This window comes from Zingiber officinale, chromosome 4A (genome assembly GCF_018446385.1).
Source record: "Zingiber officinale cultivar Zhangliang chromosome 4A, Zo_v1.1, whole genome shotgun sequence".
Taxonomy (NCBI): domain Eukaryota; kingdom Viridiplantae; phylum Streptophyta; class Magnoliopsida; order Zingiberales; family Zingiberaceae; genus Zingiber; species Zingiber officinale.
Genome location: NC_055992.1, coordinates 105,380,334 through 105,387,391, shown reverse-complemented (window position 1 = coordinate 105,387,391; position 7,058 = coordinate 105,380,334). Strand labels below are relative to the sequence as shown.

Here is a 7,058-nt window from a genome sequence, read left to right as displayed (position 1 = left end):
TGTTGATCGGTTTTGCCATGCTTAGTGTCATGCATCATGATTGCATCTTGCGATAGTCGACTCCATTGTTGTTGAGCACATCGCCATTATCATGGATCTGCACACACCACCACCATGGGTTAGTGGTCGATTCAGCAGTGTGTGTGTTGCAGAGGACTTTGTTTGGCACGTTGGTCCGCTCATGGGTAGTGTGACACAACGTGTTAGGCAGGATTCCTCCCGTCATCGTACCGGAGTTGAGAGCATTGAGCTCCCCATTTATGATTTGGGGTCACAGACAGGAGTACTCCGACAGATCCCGTCCACTCGGTCACTCATCGGAGCAGTGACGACAGAGTGCACGGTACAGCCCTACCCACTCGGTCTCGCCATTTGTGTGTGAGATGACCGATCGCGTGTGACCAGACGCATCATTGACATCATATGCATTGATGCATTTATTTCTTGTGATTGTGTTTGCTGCATTTGGTTGGATGCATATGTTTGACATGCATACTGATTTAGGGCACTTCGGTTTGACGACCCTTTTGTTTGGATAGGAGTTCTGGTGAGTACAGCTTCCTTAGTTACCTTTCAGTTTTGCATCTTTCCTAGATATATGATTAGGAAGCTGTATTCCATGTATTTTTGTTAGATATATCTTACTAGGCATGTCTATTGGTATTCACGAGTTGTTGAACTCACCCCGTGGACTCTATATTTTTAGTACCAAGTTATTTATGGTGTCGCTTGAGCATCCGTCTCGGTCCCCACGTCACATCGTAAGACTTATCGATTTCACGATGTTTTGTTTGTTTATGTATCAGTTTGTTTAGCTCTGTACGTTTTGTTTTGGAGTGTTGATGTCGTTATGTGGTATTTTGTATTTGTTGTTGGTTGTGTAAGCCTAGCCGGCTAGCAGTTTTGTGTTTTGGTTTTGGTACAGTCGTTTATTTTTTATCACGTGGTTGTGTCGAGAGGCTGAATTTGATATTAACTGCGTGGTGTTTGTTTTCTTTTATTGTTATTATTCCAGCCGCATGTGGGTGAGGTATATAGTGCTTGTAGAAAAGGGTGTTGCCGAAATTTCTTCGGACAGAGACTCCTGGGGCGTGACAATTTAGTGGTATCGAGCAGGTATACGATACTTGCTATATGTTCTGGATTTTCGAGATGTATCGATATCAATTTATTTGGTATCAGAGATCGATTCGAGTTTTATTTCTCGTGTTTTGGATTTCGTGTTTTGGTCTTCTCGATGTGACTTTTCGGATTTTGGGACCTAGCAGCAGCAGGACATCTCCAAGTGTAGGAGGTATGTTGGTATATGTTATCCTATCTTTTTGGTTAGTTTATGCCCTGTTCATTATTACAGTCTATGGCATGTATTAGCACTCTTTACTAGTGCTTGTCTGGTTGTTGTAGCATATATTATATGTGATGGGTTATCCACTGATCGTGATTGACCTTAATAGAGATTAAGGATTATAAGTTTTGGTGATTTTACATATTATACCCTAGTAGCTTTAGCTTCTGTTACTACTATTTGGTTAGCAGATTGAGGTAAATACCAGCCTCTTTATTAGTTATGTAGTGGATAGTATTTACCTATTTATGTTGACCTAGCCAGTAGTATATCATGTTATCTTAGTAATTTCATCAGTAAATATTGATTTACTCTTGTTAGATCAGTCAATAGGAGTCTGATTTACACTTATTGATTTGGGTAGTCGTATATTGATATACCTTAGTTGCTTGTGGAGGATTAAGGTATTCTTGATTAGTTAGAAGATGATTGATTTAGTTTTGTTGGTTTGATCAGTAGAGGACAATTATACTCTATTTTTAGAGACTTGAATCTTTTGATTTTTCGTACTTAGTTGGATATTATGAGCACATTGGAGTACATGACTGTTACTGTCGTGGGAAAAGACTGAATTAGTAGTATACCATTGTCGATTTATGTCAGTCTATAGAGGATCGATGTATCCTATTCCATGTGGACTTTAATTTTTGACTGTATGTACCTAGTGGGATAACTTAGAAGGTGACCCTACCGTTTCAGAATGTCAGGTTGATTGGGTCAAATATGTTGATTATCCCTAGCTTTGTTTCGTGTACATATGATTGTAATGAGTTATAGGAGTTCTCTGATGGTTAGTTCATTTGCAGGAAGTGTGAGTATTCACATCTAGATATGGTTATTGTATGTTCCTTATGGATTATAGCTTCTTAGTTAGCTGTACGTGTCTGATTGACATATTGGAGGTATCTTGTTGATTATGTGTGATTTGTGAATGCACCTGGGTTTAGTATGTCTTATTGGAACTATATGTTGATTATACTCTTGGCATATGTGTATATTTGTCATGTGAGTATTGTTTGAGGGGTATTGTTGATTTTACCTACGATGATATATGCACACGGGTTCGGTATACATTGTTGGAGGTATCACGGAGATTTATACCTATGATGTGAGTATTTTTGGTGTGTACTAATTGGAGGATTATGTCGATCATACATATGTTGTGTGTGCACGTGTGTCAGATGTATGGTTGGTAGCATCATGATGATTCTACCTATGTAAAATGTAGAATATTAAATGTCTACATTATGATATTGGTTGTATTACCTTGTCAACTAATTCTCTCATTAGTGGGTGACCGACCCACTAGGAGGATGATAGAGTTGACTATGGATTTGATTTGCTTACTGGGTGGTTATACCCTAGGCGTACCCACAGTGATCTGTGGTAGAGAGATCTTGTGCAGTCTCTAGCTAGATAGTTAGGTGCTTTGGGCACTTATGTATTGTTGTGGTAGAGTGTAGCTCCCACATGTTATGGATCGTTATAGCTTCCACATATTACGGATCGCTTGTAGCGGAGTATTCTCCCGTATTGATTATAGATACATATTTCGGATTATTTGTAGTGGAGTGTTACTCCCACATATGGAGGATTTCTTGTGGTAGAGCGTTGCTCCCACATTTATGGTATTTCGTGTGATGGAGCGTTGCTCTCACACTAGAGGATCTTTTCCTTGGTGATTTATGTTATTAGTGGGTGATCAGATCTGTTTATTGTTGAGGATCTTATGGTTAGGAATGTCTGTGATACAGACATGATGTGTCTTGGTGTTACCATTAGAGATTGCGGAGCCTTAGATGTTTTCAGAGATTTGATGATTTTAGTATTTCCAGGATGTTTGGATCGGTTTTCATTGTCTTGTTGACGATGTTGTGATCTATTTCGGATCCGCGGTGAGACACGCACACCATTTTGAATAGTTCTAGAGATGTTTCGACGAAAACATCTACATATGAAGATCAGTAGTGCATATTTTGGTTGTCTTCTGTGAGATGTTTGAGACACACGGTCACTAGTAGGAGTATACCGTGGTTACACAGGAGATAGAGGTTGTTATCGTTGGGAGTAGTTGTAGTCTATATAGGAGACTCGCAACTTCCTTGGTTTGGATCGATATGACAAATGATTCGTTGGGTTTCACGCTTGACCAGGAAAAGCGTGAAGTTTACGTGGTTCGAGGATTACGAGACCAGCTTTTAGGAGCTGAGGCGGAGACTAGTGTCGGCTCCGATTTTGGTTTACCTTTCTGGAGAGGACGGATATGTCCTCTACACCGACGCACCTATTCAGGGTTTGGACGCTGTTTTGATGCAGCACGATAGAGTAGTCTCCTATGCTTCTCGTCGGTTGAAGAAGCATGAGAAGAACTACCCTGTACATGATCTGCAGCTTGTCGCTATTATTTTTGCCATGAAGATTTGGCGACATTATTTATATGACGTTACATTTGAGATTCTCACTGACCATAAGAGTCTCAAATATCTGTTTTACTTAGAAGGAACCTAATCTCAGACAGAGGAGGTGGATGAAGTTCCTGAAGGATTTTGATTGTACCATTAGCCATCATTTGGGGAAAAGCTAATGTGGTTGTCGTTGTACTTAGACGGAAGTCTAAAGGGACTTTAGCTTGCCACGGAGTTGTGGTCACAGACTTGATTCAGGGCTTCTCCGAGTTAGACCTTGAGGAGAAGGGACAGACAGAGCAGGGTATTATTGTTACCAGGGTTGCTCAGTCATCGATCGGACAGGATCGAGAGCCCTAGGCTGCTGATCGGTATTTATAGTTTATTTGCAGCCGGATAGTTTCCGAGCAGCAGACCGAGTTCACACGAGACGAGGAGGGTGTTATACACTTCCGAGGCAGATTATGCGTACTTCAGTCTCATCCGGTCTTATAGGAGTTACTTCCGGAGGCTCATCGCTTATGATTTGCTGTCCACCCAGGCGGTACCCGTATGCACCAAGATTTGAGGTGTTCCTACTGGTGGAACGGTATGAAGAAAGACATCGTGGAATTTGTAGCTAGATGTCTTGTCTGTCAGCAGGTGAAGGCTGAGCACTAGAGACCTGCCGGATTATTTCGGCGGATTCCTACTCTTGAGTGGAAATGGGAACCTATTACCATGGACTTTGTGGTGGGTTTGCCGAGGACACGACGAGGTTATGACGCGATTTGGGTAATCGTTGATCAATTAACCAAATCCGTGCACTCGTTAGCGATCCGGAAGATTGATTTCCTGGATCGATTGGTAGATCTATTTTGCTGGGAGATCATCGATCACGTGATGTTCTGTTGACTATTATTTCGGATAGAGACCTTCGGTTCACGCCTCATTTCTGGCAGAGTCTACAGCAGCCTTTAGGCACCGAGCTCTGTTACATACAGTTTTCTATCTGCAGACAGATGGACAGTCAGAGCGGACCTTTCAGACTCTAGAGGATTTGCTGAGATTGTGTGTGTTGGATTTTGGAGGCAGTTGGGAGGACCATCTGCCATTTGTAGAGTTCACCTACAATGACAGCTTTCTTTTGGCTATCCGGATGACGTTGTTTGAAGTGTTGTATGGTAGGCCTTGTCGGACACCCACCCTCTGGATGAGGTTGGGAAGGCCTAGTTGTTGGGACCTCATAGAGTCTAGCATGATGTAGAGTTGGTCCGTACTATTAGACAAAGGATGTCAGAGTTATAAGACTGCCAAAAGAGTTAGGTAGACCAGAGTCGGAGACTCTAAGAGTTCTCTGGAGGCGACCATATATATTTTTTTGCGAGTTTCACCCACGAAAGGGGTGAAAAGATTGGCCTTAGAGGTAAGCCAGCTCCGCGATACATTGGACCTTTCTAGATCTTGGAGAGGATTGGAGCGGTAGCATACTGGCTAGCACTACCACCGTCTTTGGTAGGCGTGCACGATGGATTCCACGTATCTATGCTGAGTAGATACGTACCTGACCCGACACAGGTGCTGACAGGTGTCTTAGTTCCAGTTCAGCCTGACGTCACTTATGAGGAGATTCTGGTACGGATTCTGGACTGGAAAGAGCGTCAGTTGAGGAACAAGACTATCCGGCTGGTTAAAGTCGGATGGTAGTATTATTCGGACGAGGAGGCTACTTGGGAGCTCGAGGATACTATCCGAGCTCGATATCCCCATCTTTTCACTTGAGGTATCTGATTTAATTTACCGTTCAGCATTTATACGCTTTACCTGTTGTTAGTGTTTGCTGATGGTAGATAACGAAATTTGGGGACCAAATTTTTATTTGTGGGGGAGAATGTAAAATACCGAAAATAGGCAAATATTGATAAGGGAATTTTCTGAAATTTTTGGAAAATTTTTGGGAATTTTTCGGAACTCGTACGGACGAGTTAACGGGGATTAAAACGGGGCCCGGAAAAGCCTGTTTAGGCTACCCCATTTTAGCGAGGAAATGTTTATTTATTTTTCTTTTTTTTCTTTTATTTTCTTTACTTCTTTTTCTTCGCCGACTCCCCGCGTGCCCGATCCTTTTCTTCTCCTCAACACCGACAGTTTCATTTCTCCCCTTATTTCTTCCCCTTTTCTTCCGACGCCGATCCCACCCTTTCCTCTTTCTCTCGGCGCCGGCCACCATGAGTTCACCGCCAACAGTAGCCCTTCCCTCTGCCGTTGCCTCGTCGCCGCAGAGATCTCAGTCTACTGCCGGCCTCTCCTTCTCTTCCTCTCCCGAGCGTCGGCCGCCGGCAAATATCCCGTGCCCTAGCGACCCGCGGCTCCCACACCCTCTCGAGACATCGTCGGCCACTGGAATCCAGCGCCGCTGCTGTGCCCTAAGTCCTCGTACTCCACTGCCACCACCGATTGATCGGCACAGCTCAAAGCCGCCGGCCACAGGAACCCTAATGTCAACTCCTCCCTCTCTTCTTCTGGTCGCAGGCATTTGGAGATTGCCGAGCACTTGAGCATCCCAGCCGTGCCCTAGCTCCGAGTCTAACTCAGCCATCGATCGCCTCTTCTGGCTCAAGAAGGTATGGTTGTTTCCTTACCTCTCCTTGTTCTGATCTTGGCCGGTGGTTGCTGTAGTTTATCATCAGATCAGAAATTTTTGGATTTCCAGATCCCTACCACAGTGTACAGGCTTTCTTGAGATGAATTGGTTGTTGGATGGATTCATCACTGCTGGAGAAGGTGCCAAGTGTTGTGCCAGTGAGGTAACAGAGTTTGTGGGATACAAGTTTGGAATTGTTGGTATTCAGCTTTGATTTCAATTGATGTGGAATGAGGATTTCAAGGAATGACTTGTTTTGGAATCTTTGTAGGTGTTGTTAGCCATTGCAGCTCTAGCTATGCTGTTCGTGGACGATCCATGGCTTCGGCCAACCTTCCGATCTAAAGTCATCCTTTGATGGTGAGCTATCAACAACCCATTTGAATTCGGGTAAGTTTTTAGGTTGATTCATGATGCTTAGTATTGGATGGTAGTGAACTTGATTGGATAAGTGGATCATTAGTTTATGTGTTCTTGGAATTTAATTTGATGTGAAGGAAAGGGTTGGATCAGATTAGAGGGATTTATAGTTGATATGTTGATTATAAATCCTTAGTTTGTTGAATACCCTGTATTTGTAGGATTTGAGTTGGATGCGATCTCTTGGATTTGTTGAGGACGGTTGATACGACCTGCGTATGAAGGCGGGTACCTCTTGACTTATCTTTTATGATATTGTCATTGG

At 43.1% G+C, this 7,058-nt stretch overlaps 1 long non-coding RNA gene across 1 annotated transcript; it reads left to right on the top strand.

Annotated features, from left to right (window-relative positions):
* Positions 1 to 6,025: 6,025 nt before the first annotated feature.
* LOC121973517 lies at positions 6,026 to 6,839 on the top strand. Its single transcript, XR_006109641.1, has 3 exons — positions 6,026 to 6,353; positions 6,443 to 6,536; positions 6,645 to 6,839. It is a non-coding gene; the product is annotated as an uncharacterized LOC121973517 (long non-coding RNA).
* The last annotated feature ends 219 nt before the right edge of the window (positions 6,840 to 7,058 follow it).